This window comes from Charadrius vociferus, unplaced genomic scaffold (genome assembly GCF_000708025.1).
Source record: "Charadrius vociferus isolate BGI_N301 unplaced genomic scaffold, ASM70802v2 scaffold72, whole genome shotgun sequence".
Lineage (NCBI taxonomy): Eukaryota > Metazoa > Chordata > Aves > Charadriiformes > Charadriidae > Charadrius > Charadrius vociferus.
The window spans coordinates 7,028,378-7,046,254 of NW_009647830.1; positions in this window are offsets into that span (position 1 = coordinate 7,028,378).

Consider the following 17,877-nt stretch of genomic DNA (forward strand, 5'->3'; position numbering starts at 1 on the left):
CCATGAGGGTAACTGTCTTTGTGACCAAAGCTTCTGTAATGGGTTCCCATAGGCCCCAGTTCTGAGAATCACCAACTGACAGGCCAGCTCCACTGATCCCACAGCTGCAGCATCACAGAGTTGGTATCATACCAGACAGGTAACCACTTAAAAGACACTGATGTAAAGTATAAAATTATCTGGTTGGATCATAAGGACAAGTCTTCCCAAATCCAACAAAATGAACTCTGATGAGAGAGAAACAGAAATAACAGATATGCAAGAAAATAACCAAATGTTGTCTGCAGTCAACAACTGAGATAAGAATATAGTCAAAATAATAATGAAAAAAAAAAGGTATGGTTGATGATTCTTATAATTTTTGAGGTATTTCTTCATTGCATGTTGAGAAGTACAGAACAAACAATGATTAATAATTTCCACCTCAAACTGAAAAAAAAGAACCAAACCCCAAACCAAGGCTACATACCAGTTCTAACATTCTGTAAATTTCAGAGACATGGTAAAACAGGTAAAACATTCCACATAAACCTCAGTCACTACAAACATATTCTCACCTCAGTTACAGTAAATAAGTAGGTTTTGATGGCCTTTTCAGCCAGGGTTGTAACAATGAAAACTGCATCAGGGTTGTAACAACCAAAACTGCATTAGTAAGGAGGAGGTTTTTTCTTCATCTCGTTGATAATCCAAAGTAGAAGTCAAGAGCTACCAGGTTCTGTATTATATGTGAAAGTGTAACAGCCTAATTTTCAAAATGAATCCCTGAAGCCTTGAGGGGAATAACTTTTCAACAATTAAAGTTCTGTAAGTTGTTGGCAAGGGCAACATTAAACCAATATGTCATCAATTTTAGCTCTCACCATTGTGACTCAAACAAGCACACGGCCTGCAATCATTTTAAAAGCTGCTGCTTTTAAAAATCTGTCCAACTGTTCTACTGTCTACAATTCCTCCTTACTCACTCCATCAAATTAACAAAAGATTTTAATGAAAAATAGAACAACCACTAACCACGTGCCCTATGAGAGCTAACGAGCACATTGTTATAAAAACTCCGCTAGGCATGGAGGAGAACAGTTAACATAGGACCATATGGACTGCTGTAGCCAGTGGCGATTCAGTTAGATGCCTAAATATATTTGGTTCTTTCCAGTAGTCTCCTGACTTCATCCTTACGTACTTAAATTTTCTTGTGGACCTAACCCAAAGCCTACTAGTTTAAAATTGCAAAAAAAAAAAAAAAAAGATAATTCAGATGTGTGGTGGAGTTACTGAGGCACATCTGTAAAAGTGAGTGCAGATACATTCAAGATCAGCTGGTTTTGCAACAAATTAGGCATGCATGATACATGTCTGGTCTAGAGGCAGTGCAGTCATTTTCATATGGGACAATCAGTGAACTGACAAGAACTACATTTGAGACTTCCCCCAAGTAACCTCATGGATGAATTAAGCTCCATCCTAAACACAGTTAGCTAGTTTGTTCCTACTATCCCTGTTAGAAGACTATTATGGAACATCACTCTTAACTGGTTATGAGGTCTCCTGATTTCTGTCTGTTAGGGCTCACCAATACCTTCTGCAATGCTATACTGAGATCACAGTTACATTTGTAAAAGGAATCTCCAGGTACATGCCTCTCCAATTTATTTGTCTACACTACATCCCATCTCTCTTTCTCTGCAACTCAAGGTCCTTTATCTCTTCCTACTTAATATCCCTGTTCTCTGTGATGATATTATTGATGATGTCTGTCAACCATGTGCCATCAGTGAAGTTCATTAGTGCAAGTTCCTTACAAAGAGACAGCCATTTAGGCACATACTTTTTTACACTTATGATTAATAAAATCTAAAATAAAGTCAACATCAGTACTGATTCTTAACGATTTACTACAGTAACGACTTTCTTAAACATAATCTGCTGTTCATCCCTTCAGCAACATCATCAGTCCCCAATTCTTCTACTATGCTCCTTTTCCACCTTTTCCACAATTATATGACATAGACTGGATTTGTTCTATTTGCCATTCTTTAAAAATAACAATATCAGCAACAGAATTAGCTACATTTGGTGTATCTTCAATTAAAAATATTTTCTCTGGCATAATTTGCTTTTTTAAAAATAATCTGCTTTTTTGTCTCAATTTACTTCAATTTTTTTTTTGTTTTCAAGGCATATTATGTCATATCGAGATCAGGCGAATCTGTTCTTTTCAACACATTTCCCTCATCATTTCTTGCAAAATCACTTTTATAGTGAGATGGCATGACCCTGATGTTGAGAAATTGATTGAAAGTCCATTTTCCAGATATTCTATATTTGTAGCTTTCTGTCACAGTTCTCTGGAATTCTGTGATGTAGATTACTTGACTTTACTAGCATGAGTGCATTATTCTCTTTGAGTTTTCTCAGTTATGTGTACCTTTCAATTCTTCATTCTTGTCTGCAGTAATGACTGACATTTTTATACAAAAAATCTGTAAAGTATTCATCTATTTTTAGGGGCACCGACAGATTATCATCTGTATCCACCTCTTCCTGTAATGTGGTGCCATTTCACTTTGTTTTCCCTTGTTCTTTTTTCAATTTGTATAGCTAAAGAGGTTTTACTTTTAATTTCTTTTGCAAGGTCTGCTTCAATGTGACTTCCGGCAGTTTTCATTTTACCTCTAAACTTCCTGACCTCTAAGGCATACTCTTCTTTGCTGGTTTCTAATATCCTTTCTGAAGTGGTTGTTTATCCAACTGAGCCTGGAGTCGTGTCCTACAGCTCGTCCGCTTTGTTTGAGAAACAAATTCCAATTATTCTTTTATCATTAATGTTTTAAAGAAATTCCTAACTTCATTTAATTCCCTAATCTTCTCAGCCCAATTAATTCAGTTGGGTTAATAAAAAAACTTCCCCTGATTTCTTGAAGTCTAGCCTTTTGAAGGTGAAAAAAAAAATGTGCTGCTTGTTTGAATTGGGAAGTTCTAAATTACACTGATTCTTTGGTTACTCAGCTGAATAATTTTCAATTGTTTTGTCTAACTTACATATAAGTCTTCTGTCATCACAAAAGTGAAATTACACTCTTGTGTCATTGCCCTTATTCTTGATTGCATCGGTCCCACCTACTATCAAAAAAAATCTAGGAATAAACTTTCAAAATTATTTGGATATTTGTCTGCACTTAACTTTGGCAAAACATTTCTGGACATTCAGATGCTATTTGTAATAAATAATCCACTTTCCCTGTCAGAATCTGTAACAAAATGAATTATGTCATTGCCCCTTTTTGTTCTCGTTTTTATTTCTCACTTTTCTATAGAAGATAACAAATTTCAGAAAAAAAAAATAGAGCTGCTGAAAATGAATTATGTTTTTTGGTTTTTTTTTGTGGAGATGAAAGCAGAAATCTGTGACATATAAGAATGAAAGACACCACTTAAAAATTCAAACTGAAATTTTGAACATTCTGATGGTAACAAAAGATAAAACTATGCCTCTCCTTTCACAGGCTTCCAAAAGAAAATAATTTCAAATTAGAAACCATGAACAGTTCTGTGTCTTAGCCCTACATTGGAGTTCTCCGCATTTTCTACTGAAAAGTGGAATCCTGGGGGACTGTTTACTATGGACACTAGCAATAATATGTCAAAAGCCTGAGCTATATAGTGACATGCTGTTATCATGTTGTTGGTTTTGGCCTTCTTAAGGCATGTCCAATTTGTGTGATAGACTCCAGAGCAAGGTATATGAATGTTTTTAGACACTTCCTCTGTTAGACACCTTTCTTACATGAATTTGTGAATATAAGAAAATTAGGATCTAAAAAGAAAAAGAGTAAGTCTTCTCTGCTGAGAAGGGAAAACAGCACCAGCCTTACTGACCTCCTTATAAAAGATAGACCAAACCTGGTTCATTGTACAACATGATTCTTACTTTTAAGAGTAAGGGGTACCTGTCCTGCTTTGAAATGAGAAGTAGTTAATTATGGTAGTAACTAATCACTTAATTTATAAATTTAAATTTATCGAATGACATTTTCTTTAAAAGAAAGCATGTGAAACAAGATAGACCAATGCCACTAGAAGAGAAGTCTTTACTTCATTCTTTGGCTAAGTGTGATATGATGTTATAGTTTCTAGCTGTGACTCCCTAATAGCGCAATACCAATAAACTTTAAGCCTTTCCTGTGGTGAAAGGTTGATTCAGTTTCTAAATATAATAATTCCTGGCATTGTCCTTGGCCAATGCCATCACAAGATATGTTAGTTTTATTCTGTAGTTTTCTTGTTCCCCTGGCACCTTGGATGTCTCAAACACTTCTCATTTATGCTTGAAGTAAAATTAAATCCTTTCAAAGGAGGAAAGCTGTTTACACAAATCCACTGAGTTACTTTCTGCTGTTTCCTCGTTTAGCTCACTTTCTGATCAGTTTCCAAAGTTGTGAGCTTTTAATCCTGTAAGACTGATAAAAAGGGCTGAATCTTACTTTGTGTAAAAAAGCTGAAATACAGCTCATACTGAGATTAACCTCCTGCTTCCCAAGTTTGAGTAGAATTTTTTAAAGGTAGAAAAAGCTAAAGGTTTACTCAGGTGGAAAAGAGCAAATAGAGTAGAGAAATGCAGAGGTGGGGAAAAAGTCAGGAGGTAAAAAGCCAGTTATTCTGTTAAGATCTGGCAAATTATTCACAGCTAATATGTGAGAAATACTGCTCCCCTGTCTGTTCATAAATACATGCACAAACAAACTTTAATAAACTATTTAGCATTTTACGTTTCTTAACTCTCTAATTCTGAGTCTGTGTGGGAAAAGATCTTCCTGTCAGGCACAATGTTCCTGAGCATTATAAAAAAGCTTTTTACATTCTGTGCAGAAAGAAGATAACAGAATACTTAGTACCCTAACTCAAAGTCAATCACTATCATTCTCAGGTCTACTGAACACTTAATTATTAATTTCAGCCAAAATGCTTCAACAGGAGACATTCATAAAAGCTCATCCTAGAATTACTGCAGCCATGGGAGAAAGTAGGAGATGCAGGAGGATGCAGAGGGTTAGAACTGCAGGTTCAAGAGGTTACTGACTATCCTATGGTGTCTCCCTCACATTAGAACCTAACTCTTTTAAGTGAAAGTGTAAACATGACAGCTGTGTTTCCAGGTAATAGTTCGAATTTGATGGACTGATATTTTTCACTGAAGAGCCCTGATCTGAATTTATTTCTTTTTGGAAGTGACTTGTAAGTTATTCACCTCCAATGATGGATGTATCATTCCATATTTGCTATTGGCTCTTGAAAAATATATGACTGGTAATATTTTTGTGCCTTGATACATTCACTTTCAAATCCATAAGAAGTGTTCTGAAGAACTGTTCAAACAGTTATATATCATACAGAAATAGAGAGATATTTTATTTCATTTTGATTTTAGATGAAGTTTCAGTCTACCATCATAGGAATTTTGGTTACTTTGTGCCAGATCATAATAGATGTACCTTAATCTTGACCTGTGAAAAAGACGACTGGTCTATTTCACAGGCTATTTTGAGATAAAAACTGTGACCGTTAGGCAGTACAGTAGTGGAAAGTTCATAAACTGCCTTACTTAGGTATCTACTGTTGTTCATTGCAAGTAACTTTTAAAGCTCAGTTTTAATCACCAAAATGAACAAAATACATTGCAAAACTGTTTACTTTTAAAATAAATTTATTCTTAGTTTGTATTATAATATTTGCTTAGCTTCTGCAGCAACCATTAATCTATGCAATACATTTTTTACATAAACACATTTGGGTGTAAAAGCTCAGTTCAGACCTGGCAAACATCTTTAAAATAGCACAATGGGATTCCAAGACATCCCTTTGGATTCTAAATCTCTTTTAAAATTAACTTGAAAATATCCATCCTGTCTTATGTATTCTCATATATATATATAAATGAGAAACCTGAAATTAATGTAAGATATGAAATGATACATAATAAAATAAAAAAAAGGACAATATGTGACTCAATTACACAGGCGAGGCTCTCTGTTTTCCTTGACAAATCACTGTAGTATATCTAATTAAGGATTACAAAGCCATGGCTGAAATTAAAAGTTCTGGATGTTTCTTCTTCAGTGAATCTAAGGTAAGTAATCACATCGACAGGTGTACACACAGGGAGCAGGGCAGAGGAAAAACACAGTGTTCATAGACTTATTTTTCTGGCAATACATAGGAGAAGTTCAAAATAAGAATGCAACATGAAAACAAACTACACTTTCATATTCAAACGTCTTTTGGGTTATGCAAGGCAAAGCTGTTAAGCTGATCTGAAGATAGAACAACAGTAACAACAAAATTGACTCCTAATAGCTAAAAAGAGGTGTTATCATAAGTGACATCACTGAACAGTATTGTCCTATACATCTGGTTAACTATATCAGAGCATTAGCTACAGACCAGTTAAGTCATTGTTATGTCATGATATTCTATACATTTTTCAACTGTATAAATAAGATGGGTCGCTTTGAAGTGTCTCATCATTTTAACCAATATTCCAGGTTAACAGATAATGTTCAAACTAAATACACTTCATACATATTCAAATGAAAAGTAATCGATATATTCAAAAATAAGACTTTCGGTCTGTAAATTTGTCATTGTTTATAAATTTCACTTGCAGATTCTGCAAAATACTTAAACGGAATTAAATTAAAATAGCACTCTGCCAACCTCTCTCCCTTCCCACAGGCTTAGTTCCGTGATCCATTTAATGATCTTGTTTCAATTCAGTAGTAATACATTATGAAAGTCTGGCAATCCAAGAATCTTTGTATCACTATTATTTTTATCTACTGGCATGTCTTTAACAGTAAGCTGTAATCTAAAAAGTTGAGGATAAAAAAATTGAAATAACATCTAACTTTGCACTCATAACACTGAAATAACTTTGTGAACAGTATTAAACATTTTTCCACCCTTTGATCCAAGTATCAGCTATCTAACATGTATACATGATTTCATTTTTAAGGAGAAGTCCTCTCTGTTACTGCACTGGAGTTTGGTTTTAATACAAACTACTGCAAAGAGCTATGTTATCTGAATTTAAATTCTGACCCCAATCATATTTTAACTCTAGTAAAGGAGAAGTTCTTTCCATCTCCTCATGGATGAGAAATCTATCAATTATGAATGTACTTTAAATAGAAAGAAAAATAAATTGAATAGCATGAAAAGACCATTTCTAGAATTCTGCTTTATGCCTTATATGACAACATAGTAACTGGTGCTTCAGAATGATGAAGTTCTGAATTAGCTTTGAAAAGAAACACTTAAGAACAGAATCTCTGAGTGATTACAACCTACTTGTAATTCGCTCTTCAGTTTTGATGTGCAGGCAAATCATGGAGAGCAGAGAGGATCAAGTCTGCTTTCAGAATACAAGCCTGGGGCAAGGTGACATAATTAAGATGAGACTGTATATATGAAATTGGAGAAAATGCACACAAGGGAGTACCTCACTGCCTCTGTGTGCATAAGAGAGGAGGAAGATTGTTGTTTTACTATGACAGTGACCATGTACCTCTGAAACTACTCCACTTCAGGGCCAAAGCAGTTCTCCAGCAGGTTTGGAAGGGGGCACTTACTACTCCATCTTCAAATACTGTTATGCAAACCTCCCATAGTTCCATGTCGTTCCAAAAATATTGAAAGCTACGAAGTTCCTGGGGCTTGTAAACATGCAAGTGAGTGAACAGGTATATGAAATCTCTCATTACATGAAACTGTTACAAATGAACTATCTTTTCTGGAGGCAGGGTTTATGGCTGCTCATGAGCTTCCTGAATTAGCAAAGCTGTCAACTGGGAGGGATTTAAGGAGTAACACAAAAAAAACCCAACAACAACAAAAGGTCAAAAGACCTCAGCAAAGGACTGGTTATACCTATCTCATTCTTGGCAGATTTAACTATTCTGAAAGACCTCCAGGACTTCCAGACAATCTGTTCCCTATGGTACCAGGGCAGGGGAGGAGGGGGCTATGAAGTTTCTTACTGGCAACATTTTTTGTCGAAGGCACAATTTTTATCAAGGGTATGAAAGGTAGCCCATGCCTGCTTATGATGACATATGTAAGAAACTAAATCACCTTTCTATCCATCCTGAGTTTAAATTCATCTTTCTGAAACTGTTTCTAGTTCTGTGTATTTATGGTATTTCTGGTGTATACCAAAACACATAATTCTAAAGTGGTACCTTCCACCTACTGTGTCTAAATGGTCATCTACCACTCGTTTTGTCTTCTCACTGACTTTAGTATCCAACTCAGTCTTTAGGCTCACTTCCAATCCTACGTGTGCATCAATTTTTTTCCAGTAAGAAACGTCTGACATTTGGGTAACTTCAATGAAGAACAAATATTATACTCTTGTTTGGGGAGTGGGGAGCAAATGAGGACTTCCTGAACATGATAAATTAGTTAAAATGGCCACTACTCCAACTCATAGTTGTCCTTCTCGGATAAGGAATTCATTGGGTAAAAAATAGGCTATTTTTATCTTGTACCTGACTAAGTCTGTTATACCTAGGAGCAACTAGAAGTACCAAGAACAGCATGCTTTTCTCTTCACAGGCTGATTAGCCATTTTCACTGCATCCCTTTGCTCAAAGATTTCAGTTCAACCAAGGATTATAAAGAGCAAGCTAAGGGGAAATCTCCACCAGCTCCCCAGGTTCTCCCTACTGCTCTAGAGCCAGCAGAATTGATGGAGTTTTAAAAGGACGATAGCGCTGGGTGGCTTAAGAGATGCCTTCCTGCTTTTCAGCCCTCTCCAGCATGCAGTTCTTCTCCCCCAGCTTAACAAGGAAGGCATCGCTTTCAGACTGGGAACCATGGAGGAAGAGAGAGATTCTGTGCAGAGCACTGGGGGAAGCACACTGCATGTTTCCTCTCTGGAAGTAAAAATTTGGTCATTCCAAATGTAGAGGCTGGTGACTCTGGGTCCTTAATGGAAAACAATCTTTTAACATTATCTTGGGGCCACTTTTGCACAGAGCAATAACACCCATAACAATGACCTTTCTTGGTGCTAAATTTTCATTGTATGCACAGCGTGAGGATGAAAGAGGTCATTTGTCTTCCACTGCACCAGACAGGGCAACCCTGCCTCACCGTTTTTCACAATTTAGCTAGTTTTTCTTACAGTTTTTTTTCTAGGGCAGTCTAAGAGTACTGTTCTCAGCCCCTCTAACAGGTTCTGTGACTGAAGAAGACACTTTTTGTATCCCTTGTCCCTTCCTCTAGTTTCAAATACCATATGAAAAAGAGCATGCTTTTTTTGCCCATATCTTTTAATTTTGCATTTTTTCTGCTATGATTACTTCTAGAATTTCATTGCATAGATGAATGGTAGTAGCTGTACAGTCTCAGTCCATGGGAAAGTTATTATATTCACAGTTTTCTTTTCTCACTTGTAATTGATTCCAGAGAGAAAACACACACATTAATACATATTATCTCATTTGCAGTACAGATGTTTAATCATGAAGCCATTCCCTATGTGAAACTCCAATTGAAGTCAGTCAAAGTCAAGCCTGCAAGTGGGCAATAAGGTCAGGAGCAGATTTACTTTCATATCATTTTTACTCATTGACAGAGTATGTTTACTTTCTAATACATTAAAAAGAGTGATGGGTAAGCCACAAAGAGTCTCAATGCTTGGACAAACACCAAAAACTGTGGATGCTCTTTTGAACTATATTCCAACTGTCTAAAGCCACTTGATTCTCCACAGCTGGGCTGGAAGTCTTACAAGATCAGATATTTCAGCACTTCTGCTTCCCATTCTAGCCAAGTGGAGATAGTTTAAATTTAAAGGGGGCGGGGGAGACAAAAACAAGACCACGGCAAGCATTACACATCAACTAGATTTTCACACATTTACTTGTTAATCTGAGATCCCAGCAAAATTCTGTTCTTAATGTGGGAGTCCCAGTGACCCTGCCACCAGACCATAGAACACTTTATTTGTTTTCTCACTTACAGCAGCCATAGAACACTTATTTCTAACATAGGTGTTGGATTTAGATCCCAGACAAATGCTTCAGTCTGATACAGACAGCAGGATGTTTGAGTCAGTGATCCTGGAACTAACAGACAGACTCCTAATGATGCCATAACCACGACAGAAATGAGACCCGCTCTTGATTTCATCTTAGTTTCCCTGAAACTAAAACAGCAAAATGCTAAAACTTTAATCATCTTTCTTATTAAGGATTATATTCTTCCAGCTATTGGAAAATAATGTGGCCCCTGAGGGAATAGCTGTTGAGTTTTTGATGGAACCCACTGTATCAGTCACTTTGCACATCTCATTTTTACATTCCCATGTTAATCAACCTGAAGTTCAAATAAGCCAAACTTAGACATATCCAAATTCTGGTTATTTTAATATCCATTTTTCTTGATGACAGAACTATGTATCAGATGCCCTGTGAAAGTAAACACTGCACTATATTAACACTTTCTTTCTAAATGATGTTGTTCCGTGTTTCTTGGCCAGATATTATGAGAAACTTAATCTGAGGCTTACCCTAGCAGGTACTGATGATTTTGTTCAAAACATTTAGACAAGCAATGTGGCTGGCAGCTTCAGATTTTCATTACAAATATAGAAAAAGTTCATAGTATTTCAATAACATAAGGAACTGAAATCCCACAATACATACCCACTAATTAGTTCCTTTAATACCTAAGCTCTTCTTATATTAAATATTTCTATGAAACTGGTACTGGCATTAACATATTTTTTAAAAGTATGTTTGTGCATTTAATTTATATATGTTTCATTTTATAATAATTTTCTCAGAAAAAAAAACATCCTGGCTGTCAGGGAGCAGCAGGAGTGGGGCTGCTCTGGGACAGAGATGAGCGAGGAGACATGATGACCCCCATGCTCCAGGCTGGGCAGTGATGCTTCCACTGGTTGCAGTCCCATGGTACTTGATCAGGGGCTGTGGTAGCAACAAGTCCAGATGATCATACCAGACACGGCAAGGCAATGAGTCAGGTCCACAATCCAGCCATGAAGATCAGTCAAAAAATGGCAGGAGTCTGGGCCAGAGGCAGGAGTAGAGATAAGGCTACACATAAGCTCAGTCCAAGGCCCAGCCAAGAAGCCCAGACTAGGCATGTGTGTACTCACTCAGGCAAAGTGGAGGTGTCCCAACCTTAGCTTAAATGGAGCTCTGAGATCCACAGACAAGTCCCAGGTAAGATCATTCAGTGCAAGTGTGGCCTTTTGGTGCACCCTGGGACCTAACAGTTTTCATTCCAATATAGTGAAATAAGAAGTAGATCCCATGTCTTTGAATGCCTGTGAAAAGTATCTCAATGGCATTATTTTTTCAAATGTGGATTTCTTCAAGATTGGAGAAGGGGTAACATCTGGGCCACCATACTAGGTAGAAAGGGAAGCTAAGTGCTTCTGAAAAGGCTTTCTGTGTGGCTGACTCTGCCTAAGGCCAACTAGCGAAAACTTGATAAGCTACTTTTCCTGTCCTGCTTCCTCCTGCTGTCCCTCCAGTCATTTTACTCTAAAGAAAGCCGCTGAATAGGTCGGAGCAGCTTCAAGGAAGTTGTAATAGTCACTGAACCTGAAAATGGCTCCTTGGTAGCCCAGGGGATGGAGGATAATGTTCATACCTGGGGCAGATAAAGCTGCCTCAGACATACTCAGCAGAAACAAGAAAAGATGGAGAATAATGAGGGGAAACAAAAAAATCTTTGAATGTTAACAATTAAATATATTCAGATAATAAACTGACAGAAGGCAGCAGTGCAACAAATCAAAGTAATACTGTCTGCATCCAAAACTTGCCTAAGCAAATCATTCTATCAATGAATGAAGACGAATTTCCTTGGATAAATTAATTAATTATTCTGGGATGAATTAATTTTGTGAGATATTAATAAATTATGAAGTTCAGTTAAAACTTTTCTGACATAGATCTTTGCCTGCATTGTATCTGAATTCCCCAGAGTCAGCTCATGCTACAGCTTTTCCCCACTTCCCCAGACTCCTTAATAAGGTTTCTTTCCCTTATCTAGTTATCCAGTTTCCCAAAACATGCAAGAGTTTCTTTATGTTTGAGGTTCCCACCACTCTACCACATGTGAACTGAAACTGGCAAATGAGTTCACACTTTACTGGATGAACACATTAACAATAGCATGACCACATCATAAGCATTGTTTCCATAGGAAAACAGTTAAAATAGTCTGGTAATAATAGCTGGAAAATTCAGTTAACTATTATCATCCGCATAGCAATGGTTTTGGTTCTTTTATAGAGCTACATCTTCATAAGACTGCCACTCAAATCGAAGACAGGCAATATTTGCCAGAAATTTGATAGGTGGCAGCTCAGATAAACTGGCTTTTATTTAACAGATGTGTCTCAAAACACTCCTATATCTCCAGTTTATAATGGATAAAATAATTTTACAGATTTTATATGTTCATATATATAAAACATGTCTATATGTTTATAATCAGAAACCTGGGTATATAGAAACTGATCTTTAAGTTTAGAAACAGGAATATACCCTTAGAATGATGCAAAACATTGTGTTCTGCACCGTATATGTTAAATACACATTGGACATAAACTAAGTCTATTACTCCCTTCCATTTTTATGGCTGATTCACTTCCCTTAGGTTTTTCTACCAGCTCAGTTACATAGCATTTCAGCTCCAGGGAGAACAAAATTGACCAATTAGTATCTCATGATGCAAAGACCCAAAATACTGAAGTATATGATGCAGCCAACATAAATCACTGTCTCATTTAAAATAGAGAGAATCATGCAGACTGAAAGGATGCTCAAAGAAAAAAAGGTTATATGAAAAAGCAAAAATCATAGAAATTACAAGATTTATTTCAGCCAACGCTGTAATCTTTTTTTATCACATAAAATCTTTTCGTCCGACTGGAAATTTGGCCAATTTGTAACTAAAGCTTTTAGTGTAAAGAAAAGGTTTTTTTGCTGATTCACTCAAACATCCAATCAGTGTTAGTTAAACTCTAATTCCTGCAAATATTTTGTGAAGGGCTGATATATAGGAGCTGCAGCTACAGGATGCATAAACAAATCATATAAAGGAAAAATAGCTAGAACACCTCTTCTTTTTTTTTTAAGGAAAAAATAAGAAAGCAGGAAAAAAAAAAAAAGAAGCTGTTGAACAATTTAATAAACTCCCTATTCTATACTAGGATCAGAGAGCGCTGAAAATTAAGGTAGGTACAAAGCCTGGAATACGTTAAAAGCTACAAAACTGATATGTAAGAACAACCTGAACTGTAAATGTAGCACACCTTCCTATGCTGTTGTCCATGGTTCTTTTTTCTAAGATGATCTAAGATATATTTACTATATACATGTAAGGAATGTGGAAGAACTTGTCTACCTTTTATCAGAAATTCTGTCCCATAGTTTCTGACAATTATTAACTTTCAAGAGATTTACCTTCCTGCATGACTGTAAAAAAGGAGTGTATAAAGCCCAATAAACCTTGCTCTTTAACTTAACTTTCAACCATACAAGCAAGCACCAGAGTGCCGAGCACACCATCAGTCTCCGTAACATTTTCCCTGCCAGCTCTCTGCAGTGGTGCATCTGTGAAGCCCTACATCAGACTGCTGTGTGAGAAAAACCTGTGGCTTATTAGAGTTTTACCCTGTTCATTTGAGAACTGCATTTTAAGTTCAGGTCCTTGCATTAGGTCCATACCTACAGCATGAGGTATGTTTTAGGTGTGCCTACAATTGGCTTGGCTGTTTCTGACTGCTGACTTGACATCCTGGCTCAACCTTATACCTGTCTCATTCCCCAGGAATTGCCTGGCACTCACTGGACTCTTGGCTGAAGCTGGTTATTGTCACTGAGCCTCTTCTGCTCTTCTTGCTTAGGCATTGTTCGTTGGCAGTTCTGTCAAGGAACTGTCTGCCCTGCCTGCCTTGCTGTCACCCTTAGCTCTCACTTCTCCTCTCTTGGGGATCAGATTTCTCTTCCTGTCCTCTGAGAGCAAGCAACACAAAGCAGCATGCACATGTAGGGTATATATGGTCAGTAACCCCATGTACCCCTTGCTCCTTGCCACTTATGAGGAAGAATTACAGACTTAATTACTGTCTCAGTGACCTTTTTTCCCCAAACGTAGCCAAAGATGCTATTGCATAGTTCATTTCACATACGCAAGCTGGTTAGGTCACAACAGTACAATTTCTTTTTCACTTAAGAAAATAAATGCCAACATGTCAACACAAAAAAAAAGTTATGACAGGAGAATAAGTTGTGTGAGCTAACAGTAACTACGCAGATGTCCTTACTCAATAGTGGAAAGACCTATACAATGAAGGACGTCTCTGTTTAAATACATCTCCCATATGCTGCCTTCAAAAATGTCTGGCAAAGTGGCTTGGTTTAGTTGGAGGAAAGGTGAGAAAGAAGTGAGAAAGTAAATAACTATAGTCTCTGTTTAGGGGGAACCTAATGCTTAAAATTCAGCCCTATCATTACTTTACTGTGTCTACTATTTTTTCTAGCTCTCACTGCATATTTTTCCCTAGCTTTTTATCTGTCATTCCTCCTTTTATCTCACTCTTCCCTTAGAAGAGCATAAACCCAATCACTCAAGCCTGAGCTGACGTTTCAAGCCCAGGATTTTCAAGTGGGTTAAAAATTGAATATGACTTTGCCTATCTTTATCTAACAGAAGCCTTTTTCAGTATTCGATTAGTTATTTCCCTTCACTCCCAAATTTATTCCATTCTCAAGTACTGTAGTACTTCCTAACGGGATTATAATATACCAGACAGCCATTAATCCTCTGAAATAGCTCAGCACTGGTACTTGGCTGCCATTTAGTCTCCTGTACATCATGATATTAAATGTTTTGTTTTACATAGCAAGGTAAATTATGTTTTGTCCCATATTCCCATTATTTCGTTACTTTATCAGATTTTTCTGGTTTTACTGAATATAATTCACTTGATGTAAATGACAAGAAGAATGTGTGAAATTAAGATAAAGTTCTCTATAAAGGCCATGGAGATTTACCGTGAGACAAAAGAAAAGTTTTATCTGAAAAGAGATGTACATATGTCTGATGTTTTAGTCTTTTTTGATGCAAAATAGATGTTTTTAGGGGTTCATATATATCTACTAGTTATTCAGCACCTGAAATGAACCTAAGTCTGTAGTGTCATATGTATCTTCTCATCATCTGAATTTTCGTAATCACAAGATGAACAACTTCAGGAGAACTCACAAACGGAAGCAGCTATTTTACACATCTTGTTTTTAGGAAAAAATCCCAACTCTGTAGAACACAGATGTTTTTGCAAATTATTGCCAAGAGATCTTCTGAAAGATTCCCTGTCCTATGTTAATGGACCTTGAATGATGATTTTCTGATCCTCTGGTAATGATAATGACTTTTCATTTGTCACTTGCCTGAACATCTTTAACATAGGTATTCAATTGTTATTATTTTCACCACAGAAGAAATGCAGAAGAAATATATATTCTCTCAGTCCCAGTTTAAGAATTAGCTTAATATCTGCAACAAAATGTAGCAAAAATCCTACTCAAAATAAAGTCAAATTTACAAGTATGTTAATATTCTTATTAGGAATTACATTGAAGTGCTGTTACTCTTCATCTTTAATTATGTGTTTCCCTTCCGGCAGTTTATCTTTTAACATGTAGGAAACAATCATTTTCGTAGTACCCACCTGTTATTCCAAACAAGGCAAGGTCTTGAAGTATCTTCTGCGATGCCTGTTGGCATTTTGCTTAAATTGCAGGGAACAGAATATATGTCTGGAATAGGCTGTTCCCAATGATTACATACCAGTGCTTTTCTTCTTGCTACTGGACATGCCTGCTTTTTTGTCTGGCTTGTGTGGCTTGATCCCTGTAACCTTTGTGAGGTTATGATAACTCTCGTTAATCATCACTGTATTCACTACACACCATTTCTCCCTGGACGCAGACTTCAACATGTCACTCAGTCTCTGAATTCCTCCACTGTCTTCTCCATGCCTTAAGTAAAAATATTTATTGCAACTTTCCAAGCTATGCATGGCTCTGTTCTTCTTTAGTAATTTGTTCCTGTGTGGCCACATCAAGTACATCCTAGTTAGTATTTTAGTTTGAAAATTTTGCTCTTGAAACAAACCATTTATTCAGGCTTTGGCGCACTGAAGAGTGGTCTCAGGGTGCACAAGTTGTATTTCTGTTCAATGAAATGAAACCTGAAGCCAGGCTAATGGACAATTAGTCCCCATGAGAAGATGTGCAGTTGTACTGGATAGGATAGAGTTAATTTTCTTCATAGCAGCTCATATGGTGCTGTATTTTAGTTTTTTGACCAAAACAATACTGATGATACACTGAAGTTCTAGCTACCACTGAACAGTGTTTGCACAGCATCAAGGCCTTCTCTGTTTCTCACTCTGGCCCTCCACTGAATAAATTGGGGTTACACAATAGGTTGGGAGGGGACACAACCGGGCAGGTGACGTTCAGAGTGATGGTATCTGTCTTCCCAGGTAACCATTACAGGTGATGAGGCCCTGCTTTCCTGGAAATGGCAAAACACCTGCCTGTCGATGGGAAGTAGGGAATGAATTCCTTATTTTGCTTTGCTTGTGTGCATGGATTTTGCTTTACCTAATCGTCTTTAACTCAACCTGTGAGTTTTCTCACTTTTACCCTTCTGATTCCCCTTCCTGCTGCAGGGGAGTGAGTGAGCAGCTGTGTGGGGCTTGGCTGCCTAGCACAGCTGACCCATAAGTAGTTCAGTATGCACCCTCTGGCCCCCTGTCCCCGTGGTCCCCCCCATGCACATAGTGTGGATGCCAGGCCCCCAGCCACAACCATTTTGCTTTATGAATCTCTTGATGATGGGCCATGCTTGGTGTAAACATAATTTTCTCACCTATTAGAGTAAGGTCCAGTGAAGCTGGGCTGTAAGAGCCTTTGATACCTTCATTCTGGCTCTGCTCTTCTTTTTTTAATAAATACAGTAGACAGGCAGAGATTTTAATGTGTGGTCCACTGAGCCTACAGCTAATAGGTTAGAAGGAAACTAACTCTAAAAAACTGACACATGGCCAAACCAAAAACCAATATGTAATATTCTGTGAAATTAAATGAATTTTCAGCAACAGGGGAAAGCAATGTTGATCTTAACAATTTTGAAATTGTTAGAGAATTCACTGCCTCATACGGTCATTAATAAGGTGACTAGTTAATACTTACTGGTTTTATTGTGTTTACCTTCTTTATACACCTTGCAAACCAGTGTGTGACCTTATAAGACATACAGTTCTGTGGACCTTTATTTCGATTAAATGTTCTTTCTTATTGCTAAGTTTAAGGCTGACTTTAAACTGAAGCTGCAGGCTGAAAAATACTGTAGCTGTGTAGAAAGAAGCAGATAATTTGCATGTGGTATGATATATTAAGCCTGAGACCCACACCCTTTTACCTGATGAATGGTACATGTGAAAGTATAGAAATCTTGACTTCTAAATTCACCAGTGATCAATTTCAAGATTAATGGAATCTTCTGTATAGATGTAAATCAGCTCAGAATTTAGTTTGAGATACGCAAACTTGAAACACCTGTAGAAGTCTTCGGTTTATCCTTTTGGTTTGATTTGAACCAGAAGTATCACAAGTGTTTCATGACTTAATGTGATGGTAACGAAATATGTTATCATGTTATAGTGTATTTTTTTACATTATGAAATAATTATTTTTTCTTAGTGGAATTTTCTATTTTTGTATCTAGCCGATATGAAAAGCACTGGCATTCCCGAACCAA